This window comes from Arachis hypogaea, chromosome 13, assembly GCF_003086295.3.
Source record: "Arachis hypogaea cultivar Tifrunner chromosome 13, arahy.Tifrunner.gnm2.J5K5, whole genome shotgun sequence".
Taxonomy (NCBI): domain Eukaryota; kingdom Viridiplantae; phylum Streptophyta; class Magnoliopsida; order Fabales; family Fabaceae; genus Arachis; species Arachis hypogaea.
This window is the reverse complement of record NC_092048.1, coordinates 67,731,269-67,756,861: the sequence shown is the minus strand read 5'-3', so window position 1 is coordinate 67,756,861 and position 25,593 is coordinate 67,731,269. Positions and strand designations below refer to the sequence as shown.

At 36.2% G+C, this 25,593-nt stretch overlaps 2 long non-coding RNA genes and 1 other non-coding gene across 3 annotated transcripts; 2 read left to right on the top strand and 1 right to left on the bottom strand.

Annotated features, from left to right (window-relative positions):
• Positions 1-2,544: 2,544 nt before the first annotated feature.
• On the top strand, positions 2,545-8,121 carry LOC140177970 (uncharacterized). Its single transcript, XR_011869780.1, has 2 exons — positions 2,545-3,561; positions 7,490-8,121. It is a non-coding gene; the product is annotated as an uncharacterized lncRNA (long non-coding RNA).
• Positions 8,122-11,400: 3,279 nt separating this feature from the next.
• LOC112739331 (small nucleolar RNA R71) lies at positions 11,401-11,504 on the bottom strand. The gene has a single exon (XR_003170265.1). It is a non-coding gene; the product is annotated as a small nucleolar RNA R71 (small nucleolar RNA).
• Positions 11,505-17,990: 6,486 nt separating this feature from the next.
• On the top strand, positions 17,991-21,955 carry LOC112732273 (uncharacterized). Its single transcript, XR_011869779.1, has 2 exons — positions 17,991-19,010; positions 21,743-21,955. It is a non-coding gene; the product is annotated as an uncharacterized lncRNA (long non-coding RNA).
• The last annotated feature ends 3,638 nt before the right edge of the window (positions 21,956-25,593 follow it).

Below are 25,593 nucleotides of genomic sequence, written 5' to 3'. Positions count from 1 at the left end.
TGTTTTCACTTTCACTTGTTTAAATGCTTGTTTTGTCCCCTGAGTCTTTTCAATTTGAATAAAAGAAATGGTTGAATAGAAGTGGAATAGTTCCTTTTTGGCAAGGAAGTGAAATAACAGTAAGTGGTGGTATATATGTCTGATTGTGTAGTAGCTCACTTATAATGAATAAAAGGGTAGATTGTCCCTCTTTTAGTGTAAACTAGCATGCTGTCTATGAATCTTAGCAAATAAAAGTCCTTGGATGAAAGAAAAACAAATAAAAAGAAAGAAAAGAAAAGCCAAAAGTGGCAACAAAAACAGAAGAAAGCAAAGAATAAGGCTAGACACCAATAGCTTGGACCTTAAGACATATGCCTGTGGTGTCTTTGTACTAGGATCTGCTTGGATGATTAGGTTCTATGGAGTGCTTTAACACTTGGTAACTTGGGTTAACTAACCCGGAATTATCAACCAAAAATCCACTATCAAGAGCAACCTAGTTACAAGGCATTTAGTAACCCAAAGAGGTGCTGGGCAACAATGTCTTAAGAAGAATTGTGAGACAGGTGTCTATAGTGGATATGTGTTGAGTGCAAATAAGCTAAGAAGATGCTACAACATGACACTGAGCTGCTAGAATCAAAGAATAAGTTCATAGAAGAAGAATATAAAGAAAACCAATTACCAAGGATGAGTAAATAATAAGAGGTCATAGTAGTATGTTAGTTAATGCTTAAAGGAGACATTCTATTCCTAAGGATCAATAAGAAGTGAGCTGCAACATTTTCTGCATAAAATCTCATGAACTACTAATAATGACTTGCTGATATGAACAACACATTCTGTTTCATTCTTTCTTCTCAATAATTCAGTGCTTGCTTAGGGACAATAAGGCTCAAAATGCTCAAAATCAATAAGGCAACTCAACAAACATAAAATAAGCATCAAATATCAAATTCAACAACTAGGAACCCAAAATTGTAAACTATGTATATATTGACAAGAGAAATTGAAATAGATGAAAGTGTCACAAGTAATGTAATTAAAAGAGAAATTAAAGAAATACTTACAATGCAATTGCTAGAATCCAAAATCAAACTTGAAGTATAAAATTCTACAAACCCTAATTAAAATCCTAAGAGAGAATTACCTAATCTACACTACTCCTACTCCTACTATGTGTTTCTACCCTACAAGTGAGCTCTCTTTCATATGGCATGAAGTTCCCTTCATATAGCACTTGATTTCAGCCTCCAAGCCTTCAGAAATGGCCAAGAAAGCCCCAAAATTGCCCCCAGCGTGCTGCATTAATGAAGTCACGTGATTGCATCGACGCGTACGCGTGGATCACGCGTACGCGTCGCCAAACTTGCGCGCATGTGTGTACGCACGCATCACTGTGCGCACGCACGAAAGCTAAATCTTCCAAAACTTCATTTCTTCATGCTTCCTCCCTTTTTGCATGCTTTTCCATCATTTCTTCCATCCATATTAGCCTTGTAGACATGAGATTACTCATCAAACACATCAAGACACTCAATGAAATGAAAGTAGAATAAAATTGGTTAAATTCAGCACAAAATAGCATGTTTTCATAATTAAGCTCAATTTAGGGAGAAAACACAAAAGCATGCTATGATGGTGCTTAAGTGTAGGTTTGTAACATCCCGCATTTTTGAAAAATCTAAATATAAATAAATTGTGATTTTACCTTATTGAGTTTGAACTTTATAATTTTAGAAATTATTTTATTAGAAATAATTAAATAGATTCGGAGATAGTTTTATTTTGAATCAATTAATATTTTTAAGTAATTTTATTATAATAGAATATTTTGTATAATTTTAGTAATTGAAAAATAAGAAAGAATTGTATAATTTAATTCAAGTAACTTTTATTCTGAAAAGGTTATGATTTATTTTATTAATTTGATATCTTATTTTATAAATTAATCAATTAAGAGAAATTAAATTAGTTTTATTAATATTTAGAGTTAAGTTAATTAATATTTTTGTGTACATTCTTATAATTGGTTATTTTATATAATTTCAAATTAGAATTCAGTAATGAAGGTGTTATATAATTAAATTTAAGAAATTTCTATTATGAATAAATTATGATTTATTTTATTAGTTTGAACTCCTAGAAATTATTTTATTAGAAATGATTAGATTGATATTTATAAATACTTTAAGTTTAAGTCAATTAATATTTATGTACAATTTATATTATAGTAAATTATTTTATAAATTGAAATTAAAGTTTCGGAGATAGAAAAATAATAGAGATTTGTATGATTTAATCTAGAAAATTGATATTTAAATTTAAATTGTACTTTACAAAATATAATTAACTTGTTCATTTTATAATTTAAATTAGAAATAATTGATTGAACTTAGCAATATGTTGATAAATAATGTTCCTAAATATTTTTAATAGAGTATATTTGATTCTAAAATTACTCTACTATTCAATTTTATCAAAATATCTATTCATATGTATCCATATTCTTTTATAAAATCCTAATTTCTAACCCTAATTCCCAAATCAAACTCAGAAACCCTAATTTCCCAAATTGAAAACCCTAAGTTCCTAATCAGAAACCCTAACCTACCCACTTTCTTCTCCCTTTAGCCGCACCATACCCCCTTTTCTTCCTAAACCTAATGTAGAAACGGAAACAGAGAGCCAAGAGAGAGGGAAGAGCTGCTGCCGCGCCACCATGACCGCCGGACTGCCGCCGCAAGGAGCCCGTGCTACCATCGTCGTCATCCTCGTGAACTGCAGCGTCGCCGTTCAACCTCGTCCCGCCGCGTCTCCATGGTCGCCGTTGCTGCGAGCTCGCCACCATCGAGAAGCTGCCGTCGCGTCTTGTCCCGCCGTCACCACCGTTGCCCTGGAGCTCGCCCGCCGTCGTCGTTGAGGGGCCAGCAGAGAGAGAGAACAAGCGCGGGTCAGGGTCGCCACCAAGGAGAGGAGCTATGCTCCACGCCGCCGTTGCCACCAGCCCACAACCACCACTGCGAGGGTTCCGTCGCCGTCATTCTAGTGTCGCCGTTCGTGCCCTTCGTAGCCGTCGCCGTCGCCGAGCCGTTGCATCGCCGGACATCATCGCTGGAGGACCGAATGGAGAAGCTAGCTAGTTCTGCTTCTGCCTCTGGTTTCTGGAATCTGAGAAGACGCAATCGCCGCTGCTGGAACTGTTATTGTTGGCGTGGCCCTGTTCTGGCTCTACTCTGAATTGTTACTGCTGCTGTTTGGCTGATGCTGAAGCTTTCCACCACCACTGGAGCTGCCCGGAAACCCTGTTGTTGCTGCTCCGATAATTTATTGTAAGCTATCTGTAGTTCCAATTTTATTGAACTCATTTCCATTTCCGACTCCATTGAATTTGAACTCTATTTTGTTGCCACCGTGGTTACTACTGCGAGAGTGAAGAATGAATCGGAAATAATGCTGCCGCCGTTGATCGGAGATGCCAAACTGTTGCTGCTATTACTTTGAGATGATATGGCTGCTATTAAGGTTGTTGTTCATGAGTGCAGCATTCCCAATTTCTATGGATTTCGACACTTTGAGGTAGGGGATTTAAAATGATTTTAATTTAGGAATGCCTACAAGGTTTATTGAATAACTGCAAATAGATTTAATATCTGTGAGTAATTGATTGACTATGTGAATATTGAATTGTGGCTGAAATTGTGATTGGAATGGTTGAGATTGTTATTTGGAATTGTTGATTAGTGATATTCATTGATTATGTGGATTGGGAATTGCTTGATGACTAATTGTTGAGAATTTCTGAATTTTAATGGGTTATGTTGGATTTGTTGCCGTTGAGTGGTTATTTGGTATATTGTAATGTTAATGAACTTGGTTGGTGGTTGATTTGGAATTGGTTTTGAGGGGTTTTGAAGGGTTGGATTTTGAATACTAAATAGATTGCTGAAAAACTGATTTTTGAAATTAAAAGGTGACTTTGGAAGTGAATCCGTTATTCAACGATAATCGAAATGATATAAGAGCAAAGGCTGAGTAAAGTATAGTAAAAGTTGTTGTTGGGAATCAATTTGGAGAAGTTTGAATTAACTATAGAACTAGTAATGATTTTTCAAAGTTAAAATGTAAAACTTGATTTTCTGCATTATTTTTAAAGGAAGCCGGAAACTTTGAAAAACTATAACTATTTCTGTGATTATCGGAATTGCGTGGGACTATGTCTGGATTGAGCTTGGGGATATAGGGAACTGGACTGCTGAATTTGAGACTTTTTCACTAAGTTTATGATTTATGGTGAATTTTTGAATCATGGATGTCAAAACTGGTTTTTCTGCAGAACGTTTAACGCAGCAGCAACTTGATTCCTCTATTGGAAATTCTGCAGTTGGAATTTTGAAATGGAACCAATTTTAAATGAAACTTTGGTCTTATTAATTTAATTTCATAAAAATTTAGAATTGTTAGAGTTGTGGTTTTAAAGATTTGGATTTTCAAAGAAAGATGTTTTATGCAGTAAAAGTCAGGCTTTGTTTTCTAAGTCAGTAACTTTGAGGTTTTATAATTTTTAACTCTGGAGTGATATTGAGATGCAACTAATTGGAGGTGAAAGCTGAGTATGTTTAGTATATATGATTCAAATTTCATGGTTTTCCATGTTTTAATAAGTGAGTTATGGGACATGGAAGAGGTTGTGTTCAATGATTTGTAAAACAGATTTCTGCAGAGGATTACCTAACTTCCAAGCTACGTAACTCCTTCATTAAAAATGGTATGACAATGGAACTGATTTAGAAAGAAATTTGGATGAGTTATGTTTAATCACATTAATTTTGAAGGCGGTTGGATTTAATTTGGATTTTATATGAAATTTCAAATGTTGTATGGTGCTGCTGTCTTTTGGATTTAAAATACTGCAGAACAGTCACGGTTTTGCTTATATTCCCGAAGCTAGAGACAACGAAAAATTATGATTTTTGATTTAATAGAAAGTTTAATCCGAGACGGTCGCATGGATTTAAAGTTTGCGTAATTACGAATTCATTTGATATTTTAAAAACAAAATGGAAATCAGGCTGCCAAGTTGTGTTGGTAATTATTTTGGATATGGAATTTAAGAAATAGATTTTCTATTATCAAATGTTTTTGAGAATATATTGTTGTGGCAAATGCTGAAAGAGGCTGATGAATTGTTGAGAAAGAAGGAACCCGTAAGGGTGGATAAGTCCTATTTTTAAAGGAGATTATGTCCAAATTTTATAAAAAAATATAAGGACTTTATCAAAATAAATATTTAAGGCTTATTTAATGATAATAACTTCAATGGTTCTTTTGAGAAAAGAATATTTGGTTTATGAGATTGTTGGTAGGGGCGTGGGTCTAGTCCCGCTTGCTTAGTGCGTAAACCATTATGCAGGGATGGTGGTTTTGTCCCGCCTGCAGTGAGGACGGTGGTTTTATCCCGCTCACGTATTGATAAATTGTTCAGCAAGGACGGTGGTGTGATCCCGCTTGCGTATTATTTTATGTACCCAGTAAGGATGGTGGTTTAATCCCGCTTACTGTGGAGGCAAGGACGGTGGTTTAATCCCGCTTGCGTGTTCCGGGCAAGGATGGTGGTTTAATTCCCGCTTGTCTATGGAACCTACGGATAAGGATGGTGGTCTAATCCCGCTTATCCGAGTCGGGTCTGGCAACATAAGCGACGCGTGAGCTCATGGCCAGTAGGACAGGCATGCATCATATGCATCTATGTGACATTATTTGGGTGTGTATATTGTAATTGGTTTGCCTAAGTGAATAATTCTGTTTAACTGCTAGTTGCTATACTTGATGTAATTGCTCTTGATTGTGTTTGAACCTCATTACTTGTGTTTGTAACTGATTGGCTGGATTGTGGTAAATTGGGTGTTGATTGAGTTGTTTGGGCCTAAGGCCGTGACTGGTACGTTTGAGGTCTAGTTTTGTATAAAGTATCTGACTGATTCAGCATAGACTTAATGAACCTATGCTTGGAGCAGGATGATCATTTATACCGCGTAGGTAACTTCTTTTATGTTATGGTCTAGTAAGGTATGAAAAATCAAACTGGTTCAGCATAGACTTAATGAACCTATGACTGGGACAGGTTGGTCATTCATACAGTCTAGGAAACTTTTAAAAGTTTTACAAGAAAAATATGGATTTAGAATATTGAGTAATTAACTAATGCCTTTAAAGAAAGTTAGTTTCCTTTTAGATGTCTATGAATGCAGTTAACTATTTGCGCTTTATTCTTTACTTTCACGGCATTCTCGACCTCTACTGAGAACATGTGGTTTGGTTCTCACCCCCAAATTTTTCACCCTTTCAGCGACAGGTTTGAAGATGCAATTTGAAGCTGCGAGCGATCAGTAGGCTTTCTTTATGGTTTTAATTGCTTTCATAGAGTCCCCTCGCTATTGTCCTTTGAGATTTTATTTTACATAGAGGGGTAGGTTTAGTATATTGTGTTTGAGTTTTTTTTGGTCTCTTTTGTATAAGAATTATTATCAATAATATTTATGTGATTATTATTATTTGTGAATGTTTGAATTATGACTTTAATGAATAAAAAACAAAATTTTCTGGAATTTTCTTAAAACTGAAACGCGAACTCGATACAAAGGCTCGATAATTAAGTAGTCAATACTAGAGAAGGTTACGTAATGTTCTTTCTAGTGGAAATACCCTGACTTAAGCAAGGTATTTTGCTGGACGGGACGTTACAATATGGTATCAGAGCAGTCTTTCCTGTAGAGCCTTGGGAGTGGACTGACTATGCTTCATTGCATACTCTGAGTGTCTGTCATGCTTTATAGCTTGTTCTGATGACAAGAGTTTATGTTTTATATGCATGACTGTCTGATGATTAATGCTATTAGTTTACCATTGCATACTTCATGGTATCAAGTTTGGCCAACTTAATACTAATGATTTATGTATATGGGAACACTAATGGGTTATCATAGATGAAATAGCAGTGTTAGGTCACACGAATCACGAGGTTTTGGGGAACGTTAGAAACTAAGTTCTAGAGATTAGTTCCATTTCGACGTATGCTCTTTATTCGTGCTTAGTGTTATCTCTTTCTCTATTAATTCTGATCTTTCTTGCTAATCTTGTATTATCATTCATGCATGTCCTTGCTTGACTCTGTATCTGGTTGTTGTTTGAATCTTTTGAAACATTTATCCTCACCTTACAAACTCTATGCTCCTTGCTCTGAACTCTGATTTATTTCGGTGCAACATACCATTTCTTGTAATTTCCTTCTTGAGTATTTGTTTCAGATTCTCTTCGAGAAAAATTTCAATTTATATCTTTTCTTACTTGACTGTTGATGAGCGGATAATTTATACGCTTTTTGGCATTGTTTTTAGTATGTTTTTAGTAGGATCTAGTTACTTTTAGGGATGTTTTCATTAGTTTTTATGTTAAATTCACATTTCTGGACTTTACTATGAGTTTGTGTGTTTTTCTGTGATTTCAGGTATTTTCTGGCTGAAATTGAGGGACTTGAGCAAAAATCAGATTCAGAGGTTGAAGAAGGACTGCTGATGCTGTTGGATTCTGACCTCCCTGCACTCAAAGTGGATTTTCTGGAGCTACAAAACTCTAAATGGCACGCTTCCAATTGCGTTGAAAAGTAGACATCCAGGGATTTCCAGCAATATATAATAGTTCATACTTTGGCCAAGAATAGACGACGCAAACTGGCGTTCAACGCCAGCTCTCTGCCCAATTCTGGCGTCTAGCGCCAGAAAAGGATCCAAAACCAGAGTTGAACGCCAGAAATGGATCAAAACCTGGCGTTCAACTCCACAAATAGCCTCTACACGTGCAACACTCAAGCTCTGCCCAAGCACACACCAAGTGGGCCCCGGAAGTGGATTTATGCATCAATTACTTACTTCTGTAAACCCTAGTGACTAGTTTATTATAAATAGAACTTTTTATCATTGTATTCGCAGTCTTGGTTACTCCGGTTCCCCTCTTGGGCCGAGACCAATGAACTCCATTATCACTTATGTATTTTCAATGGTAGAGTTTCTACACTCCATAGATTAAGGTGTGGAGCTCTGCTGTTCCTCAAGGATTAATGCAAAGTACTACTGTTTTCTATTCAATTCATCTTATTTCGCTTCTAAGATATTCATTCGCACTTCAACCTGAATGTGATGAACGTGACAATCATCATCATTCCCTATGAACGCGTGCCTGACAACCACTTCCGTTCTACATTAGAATTGAATGAGTATCTCTTAGATTTCTTAATCGGAATCTTCGTGGTGTAAGCTAGAATGATGGCGGCATTCAAGAGAATCCGGAAGGTCTAAACCTTGTCTGTGGTATTCCGAGTAGGATTCAATGATTGAATGACTGTGACGAGCTTCAAACTCGCGATTTCCGGGCGTAGTGACAGACGCAAAAGGATAGTAAATCCTATTCCAGCAGGATCGAGAACCGACAGATGAATAGCCGTGCCGTGACAGGGTGCGTTGACCATTTTCACTGAGAGGATAAGATGAAACCATTGACAAGGGTGATGCCTCCAGACGATTAGCCGTGCCGTGACAGGGCATTTGGATCATTTTCCCGAGAGAAGATCGAAAGTAGCCATTGACAGTGGTGATGTATCACATAAAGCCAGCCATGGAAATGAGTAAGACTGATTGGATGAAGATAGCAGGAAAGCAGAGGTTCAGAGGAACGAAAGCATCTCTATTCGCTTATCTAAAATTCTCACCAATGATTTACATAAGTATTTCTATCACTATTTTATTAATTATTTTAGAAAACTCCATTACTATTTTATATCCGCCTGACTGAGATTTACAAGGTGACCATAGCTTGCTTCATACCAACAATCTCTGTGGGATTCGACCCTTACTCACGTAAGGTATTACTTGGACGACCCAGTGCACTTGCTGGTTAGTTGTGCGAAGTTGTGAACCATGGTATTGGCATCATATTTTTGGTGCCATTACCAGGGAAAGAAAGAGCGATGAATTTTACACAATCAAAGTGTGATCACAATTTCTGCGCACCAAGTTTTTGGCGCCGTTGCCAGGGATTGTTCGAGTTTGGACAACTGACAGTTCATCTTGTTGCTCAGATTAGGTAATTTTCTTTTTGTTTTAATTTCAAAAATTTTTCAAAAACCTTTCAAAATTTTCTCCTTTGTTTTCGAAAAAAAAAATAAAAATGTTTTCAAAAATATATTTTTCTTCAGAATTTTTAAGAATGAATTCCAATGTTTCATGAAGCATGTGAAGCCTGGCTGGCTGTAAAGCCATGTCTAAATTCATTTAGACTGAGGCTTCCAATTTGTTATCAAGAGCAAGCTAGTTGGTGCTAATCCACCTACTGCTGATTCACGATCTACCTGTTACATGCTAAAGCTTGGCTGACTATTAAGCCATGCCTGACCCTTTGATTGGAGCTTTAGATTAAGAACATAAGATTCCTGGAATTCATATTAAAAATTTTGGAATCCTTATTTTTGTTTTTTCAAATAATTTTTGAAAAAATACAAAAAAATCATAAAATCATAAAAATCAAAAATATTTTTTGTGTTTCTTGTTTGAGTCTTGAGTCATGTTATAAGTTTAGTATCAATTGCATGTGCATCTTGCATTTTTCGAAAATTCTCATGCATTCATAGTGTTCTTCATGATCTTCAAGTTGTTCTTGGTAAGTCTTCTTGTTTGATCTTTGCATTTGCATGTTTTGTGTCTTTTCTTGTTTTTCATATGCATTCTTGGATCCTTAGTGTCTAAGCATTAAAGAATCCTAAGTTTGGTGTCTTGCATGTTTTCTTTGCATTAAAAATTTTTCAAAAACATGTTCTTGGTGTTCATTTTGACATTCAAAGTGTTCTTAGTGTTCATCTTGACATTCATAGCATTCTTGCATGCATTTATTGTTTTGATCTAAAAATTTCATGCATTGCATCATTTTACTTGTTTTTCTCTCTCATTAAAAATTCAAAAATCAAAAAATATCTTTCCCTTTTTCTCTCTTAAAATTTCGAAAATTAGATTTGACTTTTTCAAAAATTTTTAAAATCTAGTTGTTTTCATGAGTCAAATCAAATTTTCAAATTAAAAATCTTATCCTTTTCAAAATCTTTTTCAAAAATCAAATCTTTTTCAAATTTTTTTAGTTATTTTCGAAAATTTCAAAAATATTTTCCAAAATCTTTTTCTTAATTTTACATCATAATTTTCGAAAATAACAATAACAATTAATGTTTTGATTCAAAAATTTCAAGTTTGTTACTTACTTGTTAAGAAAGATTTAAACTTTAAGTTCTAGAATCATATCTTGTGATTTCTTGTGAATCAAGTCATTAATTGTGATTTTAAAAATTCAAATCTTTTTCAAAAACTAATTTCTATCATATCTTTTCAAAAATATGTTCTTATCTTATCTTTTTCAAAAAAAAAATTTGATTTCAAAATATCTTTTCTAACTTCCTAACTTCTTATCTTTTCAAAATTGATTTTCAAAATTTGTTTCAACTAACTAACTAACTTTTTGTTTGTTTCTTATCTTTTTCAAAACTACCTAACTAACTCTCTCTCTCTAATTTTCGAAAATATCTTCCCCCTTTTTCAAAAATTTCTTTTTAATTAACTAATTATTTTAACTTTTGATTCTAAAAATTTTCGAAAAAAATTACTAACATTTTTCAAAAACTATTTTCGAAAATCACTAATTCTTTTTCAAAAATTATTTTCAAAAATTCTCCATCTCTCTCTCTCTGAGTTCAGATTTTCTTCTACTAACACAAGGACCTCTATACTGTGATATAAAGGATCCATATTATTATTATTATTTTCTCTGTGCCCTCTTCTTTGTCATATGAGCAGGAGCAAGGACAAGAACATTCTTGTTGAAGCAGATCCAAAACCTGAAAGGACTCTGAAGAGAAAATTAAGAGAAGCTAAATTACAACAATCCAGAGATAACCTTTCAGAAATTTTCGAACAGGAAGAGGAGATGGCAGCCGAAAATAATAATAATGCAAGGAGGATGCTTGGTGACTTTACTGCACCTAATTCCAATTTACATGGAAGAAGCATCTCCATTCCTGCCATTGGAGCAAACAACTTTGAGCTGAAACCTCAATTAGTTTCTCTGATGCAGCAGAACTGCAAGTTTCATGGACTTCCATCTGAAGATCCTTTTCAGTTCTTAACTGAATTCTTGCAGATATGTGATACTGTTAAGACTAATGGAGTAGATCCTGAAGTCTACAGGCTCATGCTTTTCCCTTTTGCTGTAAGAGACAGAGCTAGAATATGGTTGGACTCTCAACCCAAAGACAGCCTGAACTCTTGGGATAAGCTGGTCACGGCTTTCTTAGCCAAGTTCTTTCCTCCTCAAAAGCTGAGCAAGTTTAGAGTGGATGTTCAAACCTTCAAACAAAAAGATGGTGAATCCCTCTATGAAGCTTGGGAAAGATACAAACAGCTGACCAAAAAGTGTCCTTCTGACATGCTTTCAGAATGGACCATCCTGGATATATTCTATAATGGTTTATCTGAGTTATCAAAGATGTCATTGGATACTTCTGCAGGTGGATCCATTCACCTAAAGAAAACGCCTGCAGAAGCTCAAGAACTCATTGACATGGTTGCTAATAACCAGTTCATGTACACTTCTAAGAGGAATCCTGTGAGTAATGGGACGCCTATGAAGAAGGGAGTTCTTGAAGTTGATACTCTGAATGCCATATTGGCTCAGAACAAAATATTGACTCAGCAAGTCAATATGATTTCTTAGAGTCTGAATGGAATGCAAGCTGCATCCAACAGTACTCAAGAGGCTTCTTATCCAGAAGAAGCTAATGATCCTGAAAACCCTGCAATAGCAGAGGTGAATTACTTAGGTGAACCTTATGGAAACACCTATAACCCATCATGGAGAAATCATCCAAATTTCTCATGGAAGGATCAAAGGCCTCAACAAGGCTTTAATAATGGTGGAAGAAACAGGTTTAGCAATAGCAAGCCTTTTCCATCATCCACTCAGCAACAGACAGAGAATTCTGAGCAGAATCCATCTAGCTTAGCAAACTTAGTCTCTGATCTATCTAAGGCCACTGTAAGCTTCATGAATGAAACAAGGTCTTCCATTAGAAATCTGGAAGCACAAGTGGGCCATCTGAGTAAAAGGATCACTGAAATCCCTCCTAGTACTCTCCCAAGCAATACAGAAGAGAATCTAAAAGGAGAGTGCAAGGCCATTGACATAAGCACCATGGCCGAACCCAAAGAAAGAGAGGAGGACGTGAATCCCAAGGAGGAAGACCTCCTGGGACGTCCAGTGACCAATAAGGATCTTCCCTCTGAGGAACCAAAGGACTCTGAGGCTCATCTAGAGACCATAGAGATTCCATTGAACCTCCTTATGCCCTTCATGAGCTCTAATGAGTATTCCTCTTCTGAAGAGAATGAGGATGTTACTGAAGAGCAAACTGCCAAGTTTCTTGGTGCAATCATGAAGTTGAATGCCAAATTATTTGGCATTGATACTTGGGAAGATGAACCTCCCTTGTTCACCAATGAACTAAGTGATCTGGATCAACTGACATTGCCTCAGAAGAAACAGGATCCTGGAAAGTTCATAATATCTTGTACCATAGGCACCATGATCTTTAAGGCTCTGTGTGACCTTGGTTCAGGAATAAACCTCATGCCATTCTCCGTAATAGAGAAACTGGGAATCTATGGGGTACAAGCTACTAAAATCTCATTAGAGATGGCAGACAACTCAAGAAAATAGGCTTATGGACAAGTAGAGGACGTGTTAGTAAAGGTTGAAGGCCTTTACATCCCTGCTGACTTCATAGTCCTGGATACTGGAAAGGAAGAGGATGAATCCATCATCCTAGGAAGACCTTTCCTAGTCACAGCAAGAGCTGTTATTGATGTGGACAGAGGAGAATTAATCCTTCAATTGAGTGAGGACAACCTTGTGTTTACAACTCAAGGATCTCTCTCTGCATCTATGGAGAGGCAGCATAAAAAGCTTCTCTCAAAGTAAAGTCAAACAAAGCCCCCACAGTCAAACTCTAAGTTTGGTGTTGGGAGGCCACAACCAAACTCTAAGTTTGGTGTTGAACTCCCATATCCAAACTCTAAGTTTGGTGTTGGAGAGCCTCAACAATGCTCTGAACATCTGTGAGGCTCCATGTGAGCCCACTGTCAAGCTATTGACATTAAAGAAGCGCTTGTTGGGAGGCAACCCAATGTTTATTTATCTAACTATATTTTTGTTTTTCATGTTTTCTTAGGTTCATGATCATGTGGAGTCACAAAATAAATATAAAAATTGGAAACGGAATCAAAAACAACAGAAGAAAAATTACACCCTGGAGGAAGCACCTGCCTGGCATTCAACGCCAGAACAGAGCATGGTTCTGGCACTGAACGCCCAAAATGGGCAGCATCCCGGCGCTGAATGCCCAGAACAAGCATGGTTCTGGCGTTCAACACCAGAAATGGCAACAAATGGGCGTTGAATGCCCAAAATGGGCACCAACCTGGCGCTGAACGCCCAGAGTTGTGTGCAAAGGCATTTTACATGCCTAATTGGTGCAGGGATGCAAATCCTTGACACCTCAGGATCTGTGGACACCACAGGATCATCTCAGGATCTGTGAATCCCACAGGATCTCCACCCACCTCACCCTCTCTCTCTCCATTCATGATCATCCCTTCTATTCTCCATTCACCACTCACATCCATACACACACCCCTCCATATCCTTCATATCTTCTTCTTCTTCTATTCTTTCTTCTTTTGCTCGAGGGCGAGCAACATTCTAAGTTTGGTGTGGTAAAAGCATAAGCTTTTTGTTTTTTCATTACCATTGATGGCACCTAAACCTCTAAAAGAGGGGAAGGGAAGACAAAGGCTTCCACCTCCGAGTCATGGGAGATGGAAAGATTCATCTCAAGGGTCTATAGCTCAGTGGTAGAACATGTGGCTGCAAATCAAGGGATCCCTGAGATACCTCAGGGGATGCACTTCCCTCCACATAAATATTAGGAGCAAATCAACACCTCCCTAGGAGAATTAAGTTCCAACATGGGACAATTAAGGGTGGAACATCAAGAGCACTCCATCATCCTTCATGAAATTAGAGAAGATCAAAAAGCAATAAGGGAGGAGCAACAAAGACAAGGAAGAGACATAGAAGAGCTCAAGGACATCATTGGTTCCTCAAGAAAGAAACGTACCCATCACTAAGGTGGACTCATTCCTTGTTCTTACTTTCTCTGTTTTTCGTTTTCTATGTTAAGTGCTTGTCCATGTTTGTGTCTTCATTACATAATCATTAGTAGTTAGTAACTTTGTCTTAAAGTTATGAATGTCCTATGAATCCATCACCTCTCTTAAATGAAAAATGTTTTAATTCAAAAGAACAAGAAGTACATGAGTTTTGAATTTATCCTTGAACTTAGTTTGATTATATTGATGTGGTGACAATGCTTCTTATTTTCTGAATGTATGCTTGAACAGTGCATATGTCTTTTGAAGTTGTTGTTTAAGAATGTTAAATATGTTGGCTCTTGAAAGAATGATGACTAGGAGACATGTTATTTGATAATCTGAAAAATCATAAAAATGATTCTTGAAGCAAGAAAAAGCAGCAAAGAACAAAGCTTGCAGAAAAAAAAATAGGCGAAAAAAAATAGAAAGAAAAAGCAAGCAGAAAAAGCCAAAAGCTCTTAAAACCAAGAGGCAAGAGCAAAAAGCCAATAACCCTTAAAACCAAAAGGCAAGGCTAAATAAAAAGGATCCCAAGGCTTTGAGCATCAGTGGATAGGAGGGCCTAAAGGAATAAAATCCTGGTCTAAGCGGTTGAACCAAGCTGTCCCTAACCATGTGCTTGTGGCGTGTAGGTGTCAAGTGAAAACTTGAGACTGAGCGGTTAAAGTCAAGGTCCAAAGCAAAAAAAGAGTGTGCTTAAGAACCCTGGACACCTCTAATTAGGGACTTTAGCAAAGCTGAGTCACAATCTGAAAAGATTCACCCAATTATGTGTCTGTGGCATTTATGTATCTGGTGGTAATATTGGAAAACAAAGTGCTTAGGGCCACGGCCAAGACCCATAAAATAGCTGTGTTCAAGAATCATCATACTGAACTAGGAGAATCAATAACATTATCTGAACTCTAAGTTCCTATAGATGCCAATCATTCTGAACCTCAATGGATAAAGTGAGATGCCAGAACTATTCAAGAGGCAAAAAGCTATAAGTCCCGCTCATTTGATTGAAGCTATGTTTCATTGATAGTTTGGAATTTATAGTATATTCTCTTCTTTTATCCTATTTGATTTTCAGTTGCTTGGGGACAAGCAACAATTTAAGTTTGGTGTTGTGATGAGCGGATAATTTATACGCTTTTTGGCATTGTTTTTAGTATGTTTTTAGTAGGATCTAGTTACTTTTAGGGATGTTTTCATTAGTTTTTATGTTAAATTCACATTTCTGGACTTTACTATGAGTTTGTGTGTTTTTCTATGATTTCAGGTATTTTCTGGCTGAAATTGAGGGACTTGAGCAAAAATCAGATTCAGAGGTTGAAGAAGGACTGCTGATGCTGTTGGATTCTGACCTCCCTTCACTAAAAGTGGAATTTCTGGAGCTACAGAACTCGAAATGGCGCGCTTCCAATTGAGTTGGAAAGTAGACATCCAGGGCTTTCCAGCAATATATAATAGTCCATACTTTGGCCAAGAATAGATGACACAAACGGGCGTTCAACGCCAGCTCTCTGTCCAATTCTGGCGTCCAGCGCCAGAAAAGGATCCAAAACCAGAGTTGAACGCCAGAAATGGATCAAAACCTGGCGTTCAACTTCACAAATGGCCTCTACACGTGCAACACTCAAGATCAGCCCAAGCACACACCAAGTGGGCCCCAGAAGTGGATTTATGCATCAATTACTTACTTTTGTAAACCCTAGTGACTAGTTTATTATAAATAGAACTTTTTATCATTGTATTCGCAGTCTTGGTTACTCCGGTTCCCCTCTGGGGCCGAGACCAATGAACTCCATTGTCACTTATGTATTTTCAACGGTAAAGTTTCTACACTCCATAGATTAAGGTGTGGAGCTCTGCTGTTCCTCAAGGATTAATGCAAAATACTACTGTTTTCTATTCAATTCATCTTATTTCGCTTCTAAGATATTCATTCGCACTTCAACCTGAATGTGATGAACGTGACAATCATCATCATTCCCTATGAACGCGTGCCTGACAACCACTTCCGTTCTACATTAGAATTGAATGAGTATCTCTTAGATTTCTTAATCGGAATCTTCGTGGTGTAAGCTAGAATGATGGCGGCATTCAAGAGAATCCGAAAGGTCTAAACCTTGTCTGTAGTATTCCGAGTAGATTTATATATATTCTTTTGAAAAAGATAAACTAATTCCTTCTATTTCAAAATGAAGTTATTCAAAATTGTTGTACTATCTTCCCTAATGATGTTCATATTGAAACTGTTCGATTTAAAATTGCTTCCTAAACTTCGGACTAACTCCCTTTATGCTCCATTTCATTGCTTATATATATATCCTTGTTTGTTGATGATTTCACGTATTCCTTCAAAACCTTGCGAAATACCATCTCGTGTAATTGCAAATTTGAGTATTCTTCTAATTTCTCGCATAAACCTTTTGTGCCGTTTGCCTTTCTCTTCTCATGTTTTGTATTCCTTATATGCTCTAGTTCTTAAGGACACGATTTGTACGTACGGAAAGTGAATCTGGTCAGTATACAAAGTTATAAGGAGTTATGGAGTTTTGAGGCGACAAGAGGAAGTGATCATGCTTTGTTAAAAGTTATCAACGAATATTGTGCCTATTTGATTTTGGATTTTAAAATTTTTCTTGTGTTAAGTTATTTTATCAACTCTTGGATTACCTAGTATATTTTCTTCTATGTTTATGTGATATGATTTTTTTGGAGCCTTTAAAATATTCAAAAAGGGATGTGAATATAAATCTTTTCTCCATCTTATATCAATTTTCGAGGGCGAAAATTTTTGTAAGTTGGATAAAATGTAACATCCCGCATTTTTGAAAAATCTAAATATAAATAAATTGTGATTTTACCTTATTGAGTTTGAACTTTATAATTTTAGAAATTATTTTATTAGAAATAATTAAATAGATTCGGAGATAGTTTTATTTTGAATCAATTAATATTTTTAAGTAATTTTATTATAATAGAATATTTTGTATAATTTTAGAAATTGAAAAATAAGAAAGAATTGTATAATTTAATTCAAGTAACTTTTATTTTGAAAAGGTTATGATTTATTTTATTAGTTTGATATCTTATTTTATAAATTAATCAATTAAGAGAAATTAAATTAGTTTTATTAATATTTGGAGTTAAGTTAATTAATATTTTTGTGTACATTCTTATAATTGGTTATTTTATATAATTTCAAATTAGAATTCAGTAATGAAGGTGTTATATAATTAAATTTAAGAAATTTATATTATGAATAAATTATGATTTATTTTATTAGTTTGAACTCCTAGAAATTATTTTATTAGAAATGATTAGATTCATATTTATAAATACTTTAAGTTTAAGTCAATTAATATTTATGTACAATTTATATTATAGTAAATTATTTTATAAATTGAAATTAAAGTTTTGGAGATAGAAAAATAATAGAGATTTGTATGATTTAATCTAGAAAATTGATATTTGAATTTAAATTGTACTTTACAAAATATAATTAACTTGTTCATTTTATAATTTAAATTAGAAATAATTGATTGAACTTAGCAATATGTTGATAAATAATGTTTCTAAATATTTTTAATAGAGTATATTTGATTCTAAAATTACTCTACTATTCAATTTTATCAAAATATCTATTCATATCTATCCATATTCTTTTATAAAATCCTAATTTCTAACCCTAATTCACAAATCAAACTCAAAAAAACCCTAATTTCCCAAATTGAAAACCCTAAGTTCCTAATCAGAAACCCTAACCTACCCACTTTCTTCTCCCTTTAGCCGCACCATACCCCCTTTTCTTCCTAAACCTAACGTAGAAACGGAAACAGAGAGCAAAGAGAGAGGGAAGAGCTGCTGCCGCGCCGCCAAGACCACCGAACTGCAGCCGCAAGGAGCCCGTGCCACCATCGTCGTCATCCTCGTGAACTGCAACGTCACCGTTCAACCTCGTCCCGCCGCGTCTCCATGGTCGCCATTGCTGCGAGCTCGCCACCGTCGAGAAGCTGCCGTCGCGTCTTGTCCCGCCGTCACCACCGTTGCCCTGGAGCTCGCCCGCCGTCGTCGTTGAGGGGCCAGCAGAGAGAGAGAACGAGCGCGGGTCAGGGTCGCCACCAAGAAGAGGAGTTATGCTCCACGCCGCCGTCGCCACCAGCCCACAACCACCACTGCGAGGGTTCCGTCGCTGTCATTCCAGTGTCGCCGTTCGTGCCCTTCGTAACCGTCGCCGTCGCCGAGCCGTTGCATCGCCGGACATCATCGCTGGAGGACCGAATGGAGAAGCTAGCCAGTTCTGCTTCTGCCTCTGGTTTCTGGAATCTGAGAAGACGCAATCGCCGCTGCTGGAACTGTTATTGTTGGCGTGGCCCTGTTCTGGCTCTACTCTGAATTGTTACTGCTGCTGTTTGGCTGATGCTGAAGCTTTCCACCACCACTGGAGCTGCCCGGAAACCCTGTTGTTGCTGCTCCGATAATTTATTGTAAGCTATCTGTAGTTCCAATTTTATTGAACTCATTTCCATTTCCGACTCCATTGAATTTGAACTCTATTTTGTTGCCACCGTGGTTACTACTGCGAGAGTGAAGAATGAATCGGAAATAATGCTGCTGCCGTTGATCGGAGATGCCAAACTGTTGCTGCTACTACTTTGAGATGATATGGCTGCTATTAAGGTTGTTGTTCATGAGTGCAGCATTCCCAATTTCTATGGATTTCGACACTTTGAGGTAGGGGGTTTAAAATGATTTTAATTTAGGAATGCCTACAAGGTTTATTGAATAACTGCAAATAGATTTAATATCTGTGAGTAATTGATTGACTATGTGAATATTGAATTGTGGCTGAAATTGTGATTGGAATGGTTGAGATTGCTATTTGGAATTGTTGATTAGTGATATTGATTGATTATGTGGATTGGGAATTGCTTGATGACTAATTGTTGAGAATTTCTGAATTTTAATGGGTTATGTTAGATTTATTGCCGTTGAGTGGTTATTTGGTATATTGTAATGTTAATGAACTTGGTTGGTGGTTGATTTGGAATTGGTTTTGAGGGGTTTTGAAGGGTTGGATTTTGAATACTAAATAGATTGCTGAAAAACTGATTTTTGAAATTAAAAGGTGACTTTGGAAGTGAATCCGTTATTCAACGATAATCGAAATGATATAAGAGCAAAGGCTGAGTAAAGTATAGTAAAAGTTGTTGTTGGGACTCAATTTTGAGAAGTTTGAATTAACTATAGAACTAGTTATGATTTTTCAAAGTTAAAATGTAAAACTTGATTTTCTGCATTATTTTTAAAGGAAGCCGGAAACTTTGAAAAACTATAACTATTTCTGTGATTATCAGAATTGCGTGTGACCAAGTCTGGATTGAGCTTGGGGATATAAGAAACTGGACTGCTGAATTTGAGACTTTTTCACTAAGTTTATGATTTATGGTGAATTTTTGAATCAAGGATGTCAAAACTGGTTTTTCTGCAGAACGTTTAACGCAGCAGCAACTTGATTCCTCTATTGGAAATTCTGCAGTTAGAATTTTGAAATGGAACCAATTTTAAATGAAACTTTAGTCTTATTACTTTAATTTCATAAAAATTTAGAATTGTTAGAGTTGTGGTTTTAAAGATTTGGATTTTCAAAGAAAGATGTTTTATGCAGTAAAAGTCAGGCTTTGTTTTCTAAGTCAGTAACTTTGAGGTTTTATAATTTTTAACTCTGGAGTGACATTGAGATGCAACCAATTGGAGGTGAAAGTTGAGTATGTTTAGTATATATGATTCAAATTTCAGGGTTTTCCATATTTTAATAAGTGAGTTATGGGACTTGGAAGAGGTTTACCTAACTTCTAAGCTATGTAACTCCTTCATTAAAAATGATATGATCCTGGAACAGATTTAGAAAGAAATTTGGATGAGTTATGTTTAACCACATTAATTTTGAAGGTGGTTGGATTTAATTTGGATTTTATATGAAATTTCAAATGTTGTATGGTGCTGCTGTCTTTTGGATTTAAAATACTGCAGAACAGTCACGGTTTTGCTTATATTCCCGAAGCTAGAGACAACAAAAAATTATGATTTTTGATTTAATAGAAAGTTTAACCCGAGACGGTCGCATGGATTTAAAGTTTCCGTAATTCCGAATTCATTTGATATTTTAAAAACAAAATGGAAATCAGGCTACCAAGTTGTGTTGGTAATTATTTTGGATATGGAATTTAAGAAATAGATTTTCTATTATCAAATGTTTTTGAGAATATATTGCTGTGGCAAATTCTGAAAGAGGCTGATGAATTGTTGAGAAAGAAGGAACTCGTAAGGGTGGATAAGTCCTATTTTTAAAGGAGATTATGTCCAAATTTTATAAAAAAATATAAGGACTTGATCAAAATAAATATTTAAGGCTTATTTAATGATAATAACTTCAATGGTTCTTTTGAGAAAAGAATATTTGGTTTATGAGATTGTTGGTAGGGGCGTGGGTCTAGTCCCGCTTGCTCAGTGCGTAAACCATTATGCAGGGATGGTGGTTTTGTCCCGCCTACAGTGAGGACGGTGGTTTTATCCCGCTCACGTATTGATAAATTGTTCAGCAAGGACGGTGGTGTGATCCCGCTTGCGTATTATTTTATGTACCCAGTAAGGATGGTGGTTTAATCCCGCTTACTGTGGAGGCAAGGACGGTGGTTTAATCCCGCTTGCGTGTTCCGGGCAAGGATGGTGGTTTAATTCCCGCTTGTCTATGGAACCTACGAATAAGGATGGTGGTCTAATCCCGCTTATCCGAGTCGGGTCTGGCAACATAACCGACGCGTGAGCTCATGGCCAGTAGGACAGGCATGCATCATATGCATCTATGTGACATTGTTTGGGTGTGTATATTGTAAATGGTTTGCCTAAGTGAATAATTCTGTTTAACTGCTAGTTGCTATACTTGATGTAATTGCTCTTGATTGTGTTTGAACCTCATTACTTGTGTTTGTAACTGATTGGCTGGATTGTGGTAAATTGGGTGTTGATTGAGTTGTTTGGGCCTAAGGCCGTGACTGGTACGTTTGAGGTCTAGTTTTGTATAAAGTATCTGACTAATCCAGCATAGACTTAATGAACCTATGCTTGGAGCAGGATGATCATTTATACCGCGTAGGTAACTTCTTTTATGTTATGGTCTAGTAAGGTATGAAAAATCAAACTGGTTCAGCATAGACTTAATGAACCTATGATTGGGACATGTTGGTCATTCATACAGTCTAGGAAACTTTTAAAAGATTTACAAGAAAAATATGGATTTAGAATATTGAGTAATTAACTAATGCCTTTAAAGAAAGTTAGTTTCCTTTTAGATGTCTATGAATGCAGTTAACTATTTGCGCTTTATTCTTTACTTTCACGGCATTCTCGACCTCTATTGAGAACATGTGGTTTGGTTCTCACCCCCAAATTTTCCACCCTTTTAGCGACAGGTTTGAAGACGCAATTTGAAGCTGCGAGCGATCAGTAGGCTTTCTTTATGGTTTTAATTGCTTTCATAGAGTCCCCTCGCTATTGTCCTTTGAGATTTTATTTTACATAGAGGGGTAGGTTTAGTATATTGTATTTGAGTTTTTTTTTGTCTCTTTTGTATAAGAATTATTATCAATAATATTTATGTGATTATTATTATTTGTGAATGTTTGAATTATGACTTTAATGAATAAAAAAACAAAATTTTCTGGAATTTTCTTAAAACTGAAACGCGAACTCGATACAAAGGCTCGATAATTAAGTAGTCAATACTAGAGAAGGTTACGTAATGTTCTTTCTAGTGGAAATACCCTGACTTAAGCAAGGTATTTTGCTGGACGGGACGTTACAAGGTTTATGTGATGAAATCCACTCAAATTAAGCTAAAAATATATCGTGAAATATGGACTCATTAATTCCTCCACACTTAAACAATAGCATGTCCTCATGCTCAACCACTCAAAGGAGAGGGATAAAAGGGTAAGCAACTTATTCAATGTAACTACCTAAATGCATGCAAGTTTGTATATACTATATATACATATCTATCTATCTATAGTATCCTATGAAATTGGTGAAAACAAACAATCAAATTCCCATGCAAGTATATAGACATATAGGGCTAAGCAAGGAAATAATCCAATGCAACCAAGATCTAAAGAATTGATTCAAGACATCAAAATGAAGCAACTTGCAAGAATACACGATAAGAGGTATGAAAACATAGAGTTGAGTAATTGAAACCCTCACTAGGTGTGTGTATACACTCTAATCACTCGGTGTCTAAGGGTCAATTCACTCAAATTCCCTCTAATCATGTTTTCAAGGATTTACCTTTCATCTAACAATCAACAACAAGTGATGCATGAATGCAATTATTATGAGGACTTCATATGGTCGTAATAGGGTTAGGGTTAAGGTGGGATAGATATGGTTAAGTGGACTAAAATGATTGAATCCTTGATTATTTTAAGTATCCAACTCATCCTATATCAACCAAATCAAAATAAAATGCAATCCTAACCTTACATCATTTCTTTTCTCACAAACACTCATGTATGATTTATCATTCACATCACATATGCATTTCTTATTCATTTCTCTTTTCTTTGGGGTAACTTTCATCCTCTTCTTATGATGATGTTTTTTTTTAAAGTAAAATGCATATGGTTTTAGTAGTTCATACATGAATGTTCCCATTTTCCAAAATTTTCAATAAAATGCCCAAATTAGAAATTTTTATTCACTACCAATGTTTTCCAAAATTCTCCCACACTTAAATGAAACACACTTCTTCAACCTAAGCTAATCAAGGATGCAATCCAAGGTAAATCATAGTTTTTCTCTTAAGGTTATGATGTGCTAATATCAAGAACAATGGGGGTAAATAAAGCTCAAAGGGGTTAACAAAGGTAGATGCAAAGGGTAGGCAATATGGGTGAAGTAAGCTTAATTCAAAAATGGCCTCAATCATGCTAAATGCATTCAAGACATCAAACATCAGAAATAAAGAATCAAGCAAAATCAAGATTACAATCATAGAAGGAGATATAGCACACAATGAACAAAAATTGTGGTTATAATGTGTAACCATTCATTAAAGCCCAAAAACTCACAAGGTATTTTGTTCTATCTCTCTTCTATATTCCACAAAAATTCATTTAAGCAAGTTTAAAAACAATTTCTCAATCAATTGAATAGAACGCCCTAAAACAAAATTCTTGGAAAATCTTTGTTGTTTTTCACCAAAATTATTTCCTATATATATGTATGTTGTGATGGATGAAATTTTCAAAATTTCTTAGTTCTCTTCCTAGTTTTCAACATTGCAAAAAAAAATAAATAAACATGAACAATTAGGACAAAATTGAACTAGGTGCTATACTATTCACATCATCCAATCACAACTTCTATCTATAAAATATATACTAAGAAAAAGATGCAAAATTCCAACATGCAATAGTTAGATATAAACTATGATATATATACCAAAAGAAAAATGCAATGCAACAGTCAAAACACTCCAAATATATACAAGAAACCTACTAAAAGAGATAAAAATAAAGTGCAAAGTGTTTGGAAAAAGAAAGTTTACACCCCCAAATGACGAATCCTCCCCCATACTTAAGCGTTAGATGGTCTTCTGTGTAAGAACACGATCTGAGGGGAATGTCTCTCAAGAGCTCCACCTTCAGTTGGCGGATGCGAGGGCTCGGGTTGCTGTACACACAAGTAAACAATAATTGAGGAAAAGATCATATGAGTGTGGTATAGTAAAAGACAATGTGTGTATTCTAAGTGTGCGCACACATTAGAACACACACATTGGCCGGGTAAAACGGTATCCACACAATTGAAAGAAATAGCATATGTTCCTCAATTAAGTCGCCTAGGTTGCAAGTAAACAATAAGCAAAACTTAAGGTACAAGAAACCCTATGTAACCACAAAGGTGAAGTGAAAGCGCAAAATTGGTATAGAATAGCACAATAAACAACAACCAATCCATTAATGGAAAGGAAACCACTTATTCATCATGAAACATAAGGAAAAAGTCACATAGTGAAGGTACTTGTTACAAAAAGTGATAAGCTTGATAAAAATCAAGTTAAGTCACTCAAACAAATGCAAAGCATTAACAATGAGCAAGTACCGGTCATGTGATGAATTTACTATGGAAATCGTGATGAACAATTAAGTTTCCACTCAATTCACATAATTCAATGCACTTATATAATTTGTCCTAGTGGTATAGTCAAAACATGAGTTTTCAAACCCACTAGGTACTAGCAAATTAAAACATAGTAAAAGTGCATTGGTGTAATTCAATTAAGAAACAACCCAATCAATCAATAATCAAACACTTGCAACTTATTTAATTAATAAACAACTAAGGTAAATAAAATATAATGACTAAAATAAAAGATGAAATGCAAACAAAATGAACATGAACGAGCATAAAATAGGGTGAAAGGGGAAGAAGAGAGGGGTGGAGAGAAGAAAAGAAGAAAAGAAGTAGAGAAAAGAGAAGATAGAAATGGTTTAAAACAGGGGAGGGATCCACGCTTAAGCATCGCAGATGCGTGCACGTGGTGTGCATGAAAAAGGGGATCGACGCGTATGCGTAATGGATGCGTACGTGTGGAAACAAAAAAAAAAACAGAGCGACGCGTGCGCGTGAGGTATGCGTACGCGTCGATGGGGAAAAAATTAAAAAGTTGTGCATTCGCGCTGTGCGTGCTAACGCCGCGACCAGAGACCTTATTTTGATGTGTGCGTCGGCACAGGGCTGTGCCCACGCACAGAAAGACGATTTTTTTTACCAAGGATCATGTGTGTGCGCGCACACAGGTCTATGCGCTCGCACAAGAGTGAAAAAAAGGCGTTCACGCACACAGGCTGTGCCAACGCTCCCACCTGTGTGGTTGCAAGTTGTCATGCGGATGCACAAGCCTGTGCGGCAGCACAGAGGGTGCGATAAGGAACATGCGTGCGTACGCATATGGTGGTGCGCACGCACAGACCAAGGAAAACAGGGGAGCGCCCACGCACACGCTGTACTGGCGCTGCAAGCAGAGGGCAATACAACGAGTGTGCAGGCGCACAGGCTTGTGCGCTCGCATAGGTCGCGAAATTCATAGTTGTGTGCGCACGCACAGTAGCGTGCGTACGCACAGATGCCCTATTTTGCAAAAATTTTTCTTTCATTTCTAAGGTGTTATGCCCTTGCTCAATCAACATTTCAACCCCAAAACATTCAAAACATCACAAAATCATGATCTATACAAAAATCAACCTATCTAAAC